Below are 13,683 nucleotides of genomic sequence, written 5' to 3' on the forward strand. Positions count from 1 at the left end.
AAAAAAGCAAACTCACAATAAATAAGCAAAATTGGCCAAAATAAAACCTGTCAGCAGACCAAAAGCACAGTAACTAATGACACACGCTCCTAGCCAATCACAACACACCAACTCCGATTGCCAGCACAAGAAGAAGCCAATCAGAGGCATTCCTATGGCATCTTAATTTCCCTAACACCAAAAGCAAAACAAAACAAAACCACGACCCTTTTACAATAAAGAGCTTCTACATTGGAATCTTCTGGAGTCTGTGCCGTTGCCTCCACGTCTCCTCACCCCCGCCCCCCGTCCTGGGAACGGGGATCACACAGAAGGCAACAACAGATAACAGACAATTGCAGTTTTACTTTGTTATGATAGAGAGTAATTAGGTATGAAACTTTAGATTCAATAAGATGGGATAGATAATGAAGTAATTTCTTTTAATTTGCCAGGCACAAATGAACTGGAATTCATTACATTGTAAATATAACCTTTATTTGATAATCATTCTTATTGTGTACAGTCTTGTAATGTTAAAGTTAAAACCTTTCATTCTTTTGTTTAGACAAAGAGGGGGAAATGTAGAATATAATTTTAATGTGTGTCAAGGCCTAGCAACAGACACTGTCAGAGGTCCTGCTCATGCCTCGCCAATAAGGGGCAACCATGCAATGTCCACTGATTGGAAGACTTGGGTGCTGGGAGGGTGTGTAAGTTTTTCCCCTTTGTTAAATAAACGAGTCTGCCCTATCACTTTCACCAGACTCCTGGTGTCTCTGTTGGGTAGGGTTGCACCTTCTCATCCCTACCCTGTGGAAGACATTAGGGTCCAGCTGCAACCACCGAAACCAAAAATCTATGACAGAACTAGAAAAACAATTAGCTTTATGTCCCCTTATAACTTGTGGTCATTACTGCCCTCAGACCCTCTCATCCCCTGATGTTTAGGCTTTTTTGTTGTTGTTGTTCTTTTTTATGTTATACTGAAACCACACATACATTCCTTTACATCTATACTCATGTCATCAGCTAGATTCTGAGTATGAGAGAGAACATTATTTATATGAGAGAGAATATTATTTATTTGGTTTTTCGAGACAAGGTTTCTCTGTAGTTTTGGAGACTGTCCTGGAACTAGCTCTTGTAGACCAGGCTGGTCTCGAACTCACAGAGATCTGCCTGCCTCTGCCTCCTGAGTGCTGGGATTAAAGATGTGTGCCACCACCACCCAGCTAGACTGTTTATTTCTGATATTGTGATCTCTCTTAGCATCATGCAGTCTGGGTCCAGTTTCCTAAAATTTTTTAACTTCATTTTTCCTTTTTTTTTTTTTTAAGATTTCTTTATTTATGTACAATATTCTGCCTGCATGTATGCTTGCACAACAGAAGAGGGCACCAGGTCTCATTATAGATGGTTGTGAGCCACCATGTGATTGCTAGGAACTGTACTCTTGACCCCTGGAAGAACAGCCAGTACGCTTAACCTCTGAGCCATGTCTCAAGCCCAACTTCATTTTTCTTTAGAATGGAGTAGTATTCATACCACATTTTCATTATCCATCTCTTGACAACTAGCTTGATTCAGATTCTTTGCTATACTGATAAAGCAACAATAAACATGAATGTGCAATATCTCTATGGTAAGGCACAGACTTCTCTGGGTATGTGCCCAGGAGTGAAATAGCTGGGTCATATGATAGTTTTATTTTTCATTTTTTGAGGAATCTACAGACTGACTTCCACAATGGCTGTATTAATTTGCAGCCCCACCAACAGTAAATAAGGGTTCCTCTCTGTCCACAGCCTCTCCAGCATTTGTTGTCAGATTTCTTGATGACAGCCATCCTCTCTGGGGTGAGCTGGTATCTCAGAGTAGTTTAATTTGTGTTTCCCTGATAGCTAGGGATATTGAACACTTTTAAAAATAGTTATTTGGTTTCCAGGCATGGTGGCACACACCTTTAATCCCTGCACTTGTGAGGCTGAGGCAGATGAATCTCTGTGAGTTCATGACCAGCTTGGTCTTCATAGTAAGTTCTAGCCAAAGCTACAGAGTGAGCGCTTGTCTCTAAGGTACTGGCCATTTGTGCTGGCATTTCCCTTTTGGAAACTATTTGCTCTTTAGTGATTGGCAGTTTTATTTCCTTGTTGATTAATTTTTGCAATTCTTTGTAAATTCTGAATTGTGGCTGGTAAAGATTTTCTTCCATTCTGATTGTCCATCTCTTAATTCTGATAATTGTTTCCTCTGCTTTACAGAAACTTTATTTTCCTGTAGTTCCATTTGTTGATACTTGGGGTTAGTTCCTGTACTGTTGGTGTCATTTTAAAAGAGTTCTGCCTACATAGCTCTGGCTGTCCTAAAATTTGCTATGTAGACCAGGCTGGCCTCAAACTCACAAGAAATCTGCCTGCCTCTGCCTCCTGAGTGCTAGGATTAGAGGTGTGGCCAGTTTTGCCAGCTCCATTTGTTAAATAGGCAATCTTTTTTTCCAAATTATGTTTTTGTTTTTGTCAAATATTAAGTGAGAATAGTTTTGCCATTTTAGTTGTGGGTTCTCTATTCCATTTTATTAGTCTGTCTGTAAACAGAGACTGCACTTTTGTTTCCTGGCCACCCAGACTGGAATAATCACACAGAAACTATATTAATTACAACACTGTTTGGCCAATGACTCAGGCATATTCCTAGCTAGCTCTTACATCTTAAATTAACCCATTTCTATTAATCGCCATGAGGCTGTGGCTTACTGGTAAGGTTCTGGCATCCTTCTCCTTAGGCATGGTATCTGCCTGACTCTGCCTTCTTTCTCCCTGAGTTCAGTTCAGTTTTCCCACCTAGCTATGTTCTGCCCTGTCATAGGCCAAAGCAGCTTCTTTATTAACCAGTGGTAATAAAACATATTCACAGCATACAGAGGGGAATCCCACAACATCCGTCTGTTTCATTCCAGGACCAGATTGCCTTTATCACTCTAGCTGAATGGTATAATTTGAAGTAGGTGTTGCTATATCTCCAGCAGTGTTGTTATCCCTAGGAGTACTTTAGCTATTTGTGATCTTCTGTGGTTTCAGATGGTTCTTGAATTGTTTTCTTCTAACCTACGGAATATGACATTGGAATTTTGGAATATGACATTGGAATTTTGATAGGTTTTATATTCATTCTGTATATTGATTTTTCAGTATAGATGTCATCACATTATTCATTTTGCCTATTTATGAATATGGAATATTTTCCCTTTAAATAATATCTTCTGTGATTTACTTTTTTATTATCTTGGAGTTCTCATTGTTGAGTTCTTTCAATATTCAGTTAAATATATTATTCATAAATACTTAGTTTTGGAGCTGAGTTATTTTGAATAAAATTTTTTTCCTAATTCCTTTCTCCAAGAATAGACTGTAAGTACAAATAGATGCTACTCTAGAGACAAAAAAATGAAAGCACCTCTTACCAGAAGCTCTGGGATGCAGCCATGGCAGTCCAAACAGGACAGTTTATAGCAATAAATCCTCAAATTAGAAATCAGAAAGATAGCCAGTGGTAGAGCACACCTTTAATCCCAGCACTTGGGAGGCAGAGGCAGGCAGATCTATGTGAGTTCGAGGCCAACCTGGTCTACAGAGTGAGTTCCAGGACAGCCAGAGCTACAGGGACAAACCCTGTCTAGAAAAACAAAACAAGACAAAACCAAAAACTCAAGAGACATGAAGTAATGTAATGATGAACCCTCAAGGCTTTCAGAAAGCAAGCAACTAACCCTAAACATAGTAGACAGCAAGAAATAATGCAGACTAGGGAAGAAAATAATAAAATTGAGATTAAAATAACAGTATACAAATCAAAGAGTAGGTTCTTCAAAAAAAAGTAAGATAGACAACTTAGCTAGTCAGACAAGAAAAGAAGACAAAAGTTAATAAAATTAGAGGTCAAAGGATGTCGCTACAGTGACCTCCAATGATTCCGAACATCCTTAGAAATTACTGTGAAAGACTGGACTCTGAAAAGCTGGATAACTCAGGAAATTTTCTCAACTCATCTACCTAGATTAAGCCCTAAAGATACACACAAACGAACAAACAAACAAAAAAAACTCACACAGACCCTACAAACATGAGATCAAGCTGTTTATAAAAGCCTTTGCTCAAGCCAGGTGGTGGTAGCACATGCCTTTAATACCAACACGTGGAAGGCAGAGACAGGTGGATTTTTGTGAGTTCAAGGCCAGTTTGGTCTACAGAGAGTTCCTGGACAGCCATAGCTATGTACATACATATGCCTAGAAAACTTTTTTTAAAAAAAGTAAAGAAAAAACTAAAATAAATAAAATAGAATAAAATCTTTCTTGCAGAAAAGCCCAAGATCAGACCGATTCACTGCTGACTTTTATCAGACTTCCAAGGAGGACCTCCCACCAAGTCTTCTTAACTTGTTCCATAAGACAGAAAGTGAAAGCCGGGCATGGTGACACACGCCTGTAGTCCTAGTACGTGGAAGGCAGAAGCAAGCAGAACTCTGTGAGATTGAGGTGCAGCCTGTTCTACATAGTGAGTTCCAGGACAGCCACAGCTGCATAGAGAGGCCTTTCCTCAAAACAAACAAGACTGCAAAGTGGAAGAATTACTAAATTCCTTCTGTGGAGCCCGTGCGGTCTTGTTACAGAACCAGATAAAGACACTGCAGAATATAGAATGCAAAGTATTTTAAAACTTGTTCTTCCTGTGTCTTCCCTGAGCTAGTTGAAATCTAGAGGTGCTGTAAGCTGATCGTACTTTTTCTAGCAAGGATACTTTACGTAGCTTTGTGTGCATGTGCTTTCTATTGCATCTTTATTGGGACACATATAAGCTCTGGTTATTCTCCTTTTTGTAATTTCAAAACATTTTTCTTCTATTTTGAGATAGTTTCTTTTTAAAAGGTTTATTATATATACTGTGTTCTATCTGCAGGCCAGAAGAGGGCGCCAGATCTCATTACAGATGATTGTGAGCCACCCTGTGGCTGCTGGGAATTGAACTCACAGAACCTCAGGAACCTGTGAGCCATCTCTCCAACCCCGAGATAGAGTCTTATGCAGCCCAGGTTAACCTAGAACTCTGTATTCTCCTGATCTCCCGCCTACATCACCCAAGTGCTGGGACTCCAGTCGTTTGCCACAGGAGAGACATAGTTATCACCCTTTCTCTCTTAAACAGTGTGAGCACAAGCACCAAGTCATAGCACTATGTGAAGGTCAGAGGAGACTCAAGGAGTCAGCTCTTCTTTCACCATATGGGCCCTGGAATCTAACTCAGTCATTATGCTTGGTGGCCTTACCCACTGAGCCCTCCCTCTCCCTTGATGCTCAAAAGTGCTCCAGAGGATGCAGAGGACGCCCTACCGAGCTGTCACCTGCATTAGTCTTTATTTGGAGAGAATTGTAGTTGCAAAAAGATTTTGTGTGCCCTTTACCCCATTTTAGTCAACGGCATGACTTACATAAGCATAGTATAATATAATAACCAGGAAATTGGCTCTGATACAATCAGCCAAGCTTATCAGATTCCCCCAGCGTTACACGTGGTCATTTGTGTATAGGTGTTTAGATCTCTGCGATTTTATCACTTTGTAGATTTGTATAACCACCACTTAGATTGTAAGACTGAAGAGTAATCACCACGGATACCCAATGTTACATTTAACCCTGGCAACCATTAACCTGTTCTCTGGTTATATGATTTTTGTCCTTTGAGAATGTTTTATAATCAGAATGATTGTGTGAATGTGTTTTTAATCTAAGTAATTCCCTTGGGCTGGTGAGATGGTTTACTGGGTAAAAAGCTCCTGCTAATGCTGATAGACTGAGTTCAAAGCCCAGAACCCATATGGTCCGTAGAGGAGGTACCTGAGCCATGGGATCTGCTCATGTACACACACATGCTGTTCTGGTTATTTTTGTCTGCTTGACCCAAACAGCGGTTACCTGGGAAGAGGGGTCTCAGTTGAGGATTTATCGCACTTGAGGAATTACCTCTCCTGTGGGCCTCTCTGTAAGATATTTTCTTGATTTAATGATTGGTTTGGGAGTACCTAGCTCTTTGTGGATGGTCACACCCCTGGACGGGTGGTCTTGGGTTTTGAGCTCATCGTCCTCCTGCCTCAGCTTCCCAAGCCCTGGGAATACAGGTGTGTGTCAGGCCCTGGCTTGCAATGCTTGGTTGTCTGGCACTGAGCTGTGACTTTTCCAGTTCTCCGTGCACTTTATCCGCAGGTCTTTCCTCAGGTGTCTAAGTCTCCGTCCTCTCTGCTGCGACAGGTCCCCAAGTCTGTCCTACTGAGCAGGACGTGCACAGAGTGACACTTGCTTTGACTGCCGCTTAGCTAGATAAGATACCCCTGGGGCATCAGAGCTGCAGTCCTTTGGCTGTGTCTGCATGGGAGCTTCCAGAGAGAACTGAGGGGTGCAGCCTCAGCTCAGCCATGGGGGTGGGGGCCTGGACCAAATGAAAAGGGAAAAAGAAGCCAACTGAGTGTCACCATTGCCCTTTCTCTGCTTTCCGTTCTGTTGAGACAGGAGCCAACGGCCTTCTGGACCCACGCCTTCCCCACCAAGGTGGGCTGCATGCCCTGAGCCACAGGCATTGCTTCTTTGGAGGTATTTCACTATAGCGTCAAGAGAGTAGCTAACACAGAAAACTAGTACTGGGAATGGGGTCTCTACTGTGGCTTCCTGACCTCGTGGCATTGCTAATCCCACTGGTCGAGATAAGACCACTACCACAGTTTAAAGCTAAATTTGAAGCAAGCTTTAATAAAACACTGGTCAGGTGGATGGGCTCTGGTCAGGTCCATACCCGGGTTCCCAGGAAATGACCCAAGTCACATTTTGCAGGGCTTAAGAAGGCAAAAACATAATTCACCGCATTTCTCATGAGGTTCAATCAGAGGCAAGGACACATCACGACATATTTCCTGCTCCCCGTACATCCCACGCTCATGTAATCAAGCACATCCAGTGCAGATGGGTCAAACTTATTTAGGGGAGTGAAAAACATGTGGCTTGTTATCTCCCATAAACGACAGCCTCCAGCATTTCAGGAATTTTCTGTCCTTGGGCAAGGAGCTGCAGATCGGAAGCATTTTTGCTTCATCGATCTCTTGGGCATAGTCATTAAAACTTAAAATGTAACTTTGGCTCTCACAGTAGGTAGGTATGTATGATCCATGGAGAACTGTTTCGTGGAGGACTGTACAAGAGTTTGGAGCTGGGAGCTCGGGAAGCCCCGGAGTGCTGTAAGCGAGGGTTAATGGGCCCTTCTAGTGGGGTTCAGTTCTAGAGAGAATGCCAGTCGAAATGCAGGCAGTAGAGGCTGTGCTCCTGAGACTTTGGACGGAACAAAGCCTCTGTAGGAAGTAGGTTAGAGGCCATTCTTAATTTTCTCTACCATAGGATCTGGCTGTGTTCCAGCCCACGTCCTAAAAATCTGAGGCTGGATTCAAAAGTAATGGACCGAAATGTTGGATGAAGGAAATTTCAAAACGGCGTACTGTTTGACACAGTTACTACTCGGTGTTCTTAGCCATGCTTATGCGTGGGGTGGGGAGAGCAGAGCAGGAAGACGGGAGAAATGCTCACTTGTGGCCTGGTGAGGAGAGGTGTGGCCAGTTCCAAGTGCAGAAAGAGGTTGTGGACAACCGGGCAGTTGGTAAAGAGATTAGCGTGACGACAGAGAGCTTGCCTTCTGCCCTGGGATAGTGGGAGTGGAGCGTTAAGGGCATGAAGGTTCCAGGGTATGAACATGCAAAATCACTTCAAAGGAAAGAGCCTTAACCTACTGTACCACAGCAAGGGTTCCCAACTCGAAACAACTTCATAGTGGAACATCTTCCCAGGTCCTCCCACCTGGGCACCCAGAGGCCACTAAAGCTGGGATAAAAACAGGCCGCGTCTTCAGCTGCCAGGATTGCCAGAAGAACGTGACTCTGTTGCCCATGCGGTACTTTTCTGTCACACATGTTAAATACAAGATTGTGGGTTATTGTCCTTACACCAGGGTTTCAGAATGCTGCTCCAGGCCAGGCAGTGCATGGCATGGTGGATTCCCTGCAGGAACGCCCCTAGAGGTCATTCCATGAGGTTCTGAGCTGGGCCAGTGAAGGCGGCTCCAGGAGTAAAAGCAGCATGCAGTCCTGAGAACTTGAGTTCAATCCCCGGGACCACAAGAGGAGAGACCCAGCACTTAGAAGCACAAACACACATACACACACACACACACATATGCACACACACACACTCTCACATCTACTCTCATATGCACATATCATAGGTACAAACAATAATAAACACAAATTTTAAAATCAAGCCAGATGGTGGTGCACACCTTTAACCCCAGAACCTGCTTAGCAGAAGCAGGTGGATTTCTGGGAGTTCAAGGCCAGCCTGGTCTGCAGAGTGAGCTCTAGGACAGCTATGGCCACACAGAGAAATCCTGTGTAGAAGACAAAACAAAGCAACCAAACAGAATTAAAACGATCTTGTTGAAGCTGTGAAGTGAAGCCTAGGTTGTAATGGAGACCTGTGGGGGTTTGGGTAGGAATGGCCCCCATAGGCTCATATATTTGAATTCTTGTTCATTAGGGAGTGGGGTTACTTGAAAGAGATTAGGAAATATGTTTGTTGGAGGAAGTAGGTCACTGGGAATGGGCTTTGGGGTTTCAAATGCTCAAGCCAAGCCCAGTGTCTGTCTGTTCCTGCTGCCTTTGGATCTGGATGTAGAACTCTCAGTCCTCATGTCTACCTGAGTGTCACCAGGCTCCCCACCATGATGATGATGGACTAAATCTCTGAAAATGTCAGACAGCCCCAATTAAATGCTTTCTTTTATAAAAGTTGCTGTGGTCACGGTGTCTCTTCATAGCAACAGAACACTGTCTAAGACAGAAGTGGTACCAGGGAGCAAAATGCCAAATATTTTAATTATGGTAGTATAGGTCATCTGGAAAGGGATTGTAGACAAGGTGTTTCTAGAAATAATGTTTCCTCTCAGAATGACAAAAATAGAAGGTCTCAATCTTCTGGATTATGTAGAAGTTGTAACAAAAGCCAGACGGTGGTGGTGAATGCCTTTAATTTCAGCTCTCGGGAGGCAGAGGCAGAGGCAGGTGGATCTCTGTGAGTTTGAGGCCAGCCTAGTCTACAAGAGCTAGTTCCAGGACAGGCACCAAAGCTACAGAGAAACTCTGTCTCAAAAAAACAAAACAAAACAAAAAAGATGTGGCAAAGGCTGATATTGGACCAATGAATGTAGATAAACAAAAGACAAACAAGGCAACTCATTACCTTTGGGAAACTCCTTGGGGGGCCCTCTCACAGGCCTCCAGGTCCAGTTATTCCCAGTCCCTGCAGAGGACATGCCTCCCCAGGAATATTAAAAAATCCAATGCCTATTGTTTAAAAAAAAACCATACTGTTGTTCTGGATGATGGAATAAAAATGGAAGATGAATAAAAAATTCAAATAGAAAATAGGAAATATATATTTTGGCAGACTTCTAAAAATGATCAAAGACCAAAGTTGAGAGTACAGATAAATAACATTATAATTGAAGGAATACAGGACATGGGTGCTGATGTGACTGTCATTATCCAGAATGTTGGCATCAGAATTGGCCTCTTCAGGAGACAGATGTTCAGTTCCCAGGAATTGGAACCCTACCTCAAGTAAAACAAAGCACGAGATGGGTTGAATGCATAGGGCCAGAAGGACAGAGAGAAAGGCTGAGGCCATATGGGGCTAATATAGCAGTGACTGACTCTATGGGGTTGTGATTTGTGGCCACAATGGAACACCCAGATCAACATTCCTGCAGTCTCAGAAACAGAGCATAAACCAGCTCATGTTTCTGGTGCATTCTAGTCATATTGCTTTTCAGAATTTACTCTACAGAAATTTTAATGCAAAAGGAAGATATTAGCCTAGAATGGATAATTTTTACCACACAAACTGAGTAAAAATTTAAAATCTCATGTGGAAAAAGTCTATGAATTAATTATAAAAGGAAAATTGAGACTTCGACAACTACCAGGAATAAACCAAGCAGAGATAATAGTACTTTCTACCGGTGATGAAATTAAAAAATTGTGACAAGACAATAAACCCTGACAAAGAACTTGTGCTAAATTTTTAGGAGAGATTAATAAAAACTATCCCCAAAGCGATACATTAGCCTTACAAAGAGAGCTACTTGGATCCTTCCCCACAGTGTACATGACACATTAATAACTGAAGCTTGTACATTCTATTCAGATGCAAATAAAAGAGGAAAGGCAGGTTTCAAAGCAGGAGATTTAAGTTAGGTGGAACAAAGCCCTTATAATTCTATATAAAAGTCATGCTCTTCTCATGGTGCTAAGGGATTTTAAAGAACCTCTCAATATAGTTACTGATTTGCAATATGCAGAAAAAAGGTGTTTTGCATATTGAAACCACTGAATTAATACCAGATGATACAGAATTGACTTCATTATTTATTCAGGTTTAAGATATAATCTGGTTTTATAGATATAATATGGGTTTTGTCCCATATATGTTAATACACATCCTATCCCACAATGGTCTGCCAGGTCCTCCAGCATGAGGAAATGCAGAAACCAATAGATTGTTGATTGAAATGTGCTGAAGGCCTCAGAATTTCATTAAAAAATCATGTCAATAGCAAAGGTTTAAAGAAAGAGTTTCCAATTACATGATAACAAGCTAAGGAGATTGTAAGGAGATGTCCTAATTGTTCTTTATGTAATCAAATACTCCTACCTCCAAAGGGCACTCAAAGGAATTAAATCTGGCAGATGGATGTGTTCCACTTTGGACAATTTGGAAAATTAATATATATCTATCTATATATACACCACACCATTGACACCTGTTCAGGTTTTCAATGGGCAACTGTTTTGAGTTTGGAAAAGGCTGATTCGGCAATCACACATTTACTAGAAGTTATGGCCATCATGGGTATACCTGTACAAATAAAAACAAACAATGGTCCAGCTTATGTCTCTAAGAAAATGAAACAGTTTTTTGCTTATTATAATATAAACCATTTTACAGGTATACCAAACAATCCTACACGTCAGGTAGCTATTAAAGATCAAATTGATCTATTAAGTACATGTTAAACAAACAAAAAAGGATGGAAAATACCCCCCAAAACAGATGGCATAATGCTTTATTAACCTTGAATTTTCTTAATGCTAATGAAAAAGGACATCACAGAGACATTAGATATAGAAAAAAAACTTATGAATTAAATCAGCCAGTGTATTTCAAGGATGTGTTGACCTCAGAACAGAAACCAGGAGATGTGCTAAGTTGGGGAAGGGATTTTGCTCTTGTTTCCACAGGAGAAGAAAAGCTATGGATACCATCAAAATTAATCAAGATTTTTTTTTGAAAAAGAGAAGCCTCTTGAGAAAGAGAAATGACAACTCATCCACAGAGATGATGATCATACAGGTTGTAAGGGAACCTCAGTGTTCTGTTCTTGTCTTTGAAGGAAAGTACCCATCTTCAAAAAGTCAAGAGACCCTTGGGCATCTAGATGCCTAAAGATGAAAAGATAGCTGTCCAGAAAGAATCACCAAGCAAAGAGAAATCTGACTTTTGGTACCAATATCTTCTGCAGGGTAAAACTTCATTACCTGAACACACACACACACACACACACACACACACACACAATGTAGATATAGATATATGTTTGCAATATTTGCTGTACATTTTTTTAAAGATTGTTCAATATTTTAATATAAAGCCTTACTCTTTAAACTATATAGGTATTAAGAATTATAGGTCAATAGTCATCCATATTTGTCATACTTATAGTTAGACTAATCAAGTTCTTTAGATGCATAGAGATTGTATTCTACATAGATAGGTAATCGTCAACCACTTAAAAAAAAACTGTAGGATATGGCATTTAAATAATGTAAGATTCTGTTGACATGAGACATGATTACTCCAGGCAGCATCAATATATTCCTGAGAGAATATTGGGTACTGAAGACACTCCACTTGGAGCTTGTTTTATTCTTAGCAAAACTGGCCTTTGGGCAAAGAACTGCCCCTGCCTCGACCACTGACAAATTGCACAGGCTCCAGACTAGACAAGCAGGATACAAGCAAAAAAGACTGCCAAACCTTGCTAAGACAGATGGTTTTGGAAATTATCCTGCCTCTGGAAATGGTCTGTCAGTTGCTCTAGGCCTTAGCCAAAATTGGTTGCCCCAACGTTGCAAATGAGACTTTGGGTGTTTGCCCAGGTAGCCAGGTGTCTCTGTCATTTCTTGCACTTTTGGGAAGTTGTTTGATTGTGATTCCTGTTTACTCAAGTAATATTATTTCCCTTCTCGGGTCTTTGATGGGGTTGAAGACCAGATAGTTACTTTCCTCTCATGACTTGGCCAAGCCATTTTTAATATAAGACTCCTAGGATAGGATAACTTTTAAAACATTTAGCGTATGTTTTTTGTTTGATGTTGTTCATGCTGGTTGTAATTTTAATTTTTATATATTTTTTGCCTCTTCTTTTCCCTGCACAATACTTGATATTTGTTCTTATTGTATATAGTTTTGTATTAGGCTTAGAACTCTCTTATTTAGACAAAAGTGGGAGATGAGTGAGAAGTCCTTCAGCCAATAGCTTTAAGATACTGGCCCACTTTGGGAGTGGTCTCATGTACTATAAATGCAGACGAAAAGCATGTGTGGGTCCCTTGGCTGCCGGATTCGGTTCCAGTTCCCCACTCATGAAGAGGCCTGCTGATCACTACTTTTTCTGTGAGTCTATCCCTAAATAAATAAGTCTTTGTTATACTCCATTCTGGGCTAGTGTGGGACCATTTTATTTTAAATTGCAACAGTACTTTCTGTCCTTGTCCTAAAAATCTGCCTGAGGCTAAACTGAAGAGTTTTTTGATTAACAGCATTGGCAGAGGAGATATCAAGACAGCCTAGTATTAACTGCTTGGTTATTAATGGCCACTCTTATGCAGATCTAGAATGAAAAGGAACAAGCCCGTAAGCAGCCCTCCTCTATGGCCTCTGCATCAGCTCCTGCCTCCCAGTTCCTGCCTGCACTGCTTTGGATGGTGAACTGTTAAATGGAACTGTAGGGAAAATTAACCCTTTCCTCCCCAAGTTGCTTTGGCCATGGTGTTTCATCACAGCAATAGTGACCCTAACTAAGACAAACCCCAGGTTTTGTTAGCAGTGCCAGGATCAACCAAGAAAAGCTGCAAACCCAGAGCGGAGCCTGCCCAAGAGGGCAGCTATGTGTGCTACAGGTAACAGAATGTGAGGGTGGGGCTAAGTCTGTGGCAGCTCAGACAAGGCCACATGGGCCCTGGAGCCCTTGGTAACCGACGTAGGACTTGGGGTTGGTGTCTTCCCCGTTGCCTTTGCTCTTATTTGGTCAGATCTTTTATTGCGATCTTCCTCCTCTCTCGGAGTGAAAATGTTTGTTCCTTGCCGTTGTATATGTGACATATATAACTTGTTTTTACCTCAGAACTCAGAAAAGACTTTAAATCCCCTCACCTTAGCTTCCTGAGTGTTGGTATTCCATGCCCAACTCTAAATTTGGATTTTTAACATTATAAAAACTATTGAAATCCGGGATGTTTTAGAGGTAAGCATGCATTATGTATTATGAGATCACA

This window comes from Chionomys nivalis, chromosome 18, assembly GCF_950005125.1.
Source record: "Chionomys nivalis chromosome 18, mChiNiv1.1, whole genome shotgun sequence".
Lineage (NCBI taxonomy): Eukaryota > Metazoa > Chordata > Mammalia > Rodentia > Cricetidae > Chionomys > Chionomys nivalis.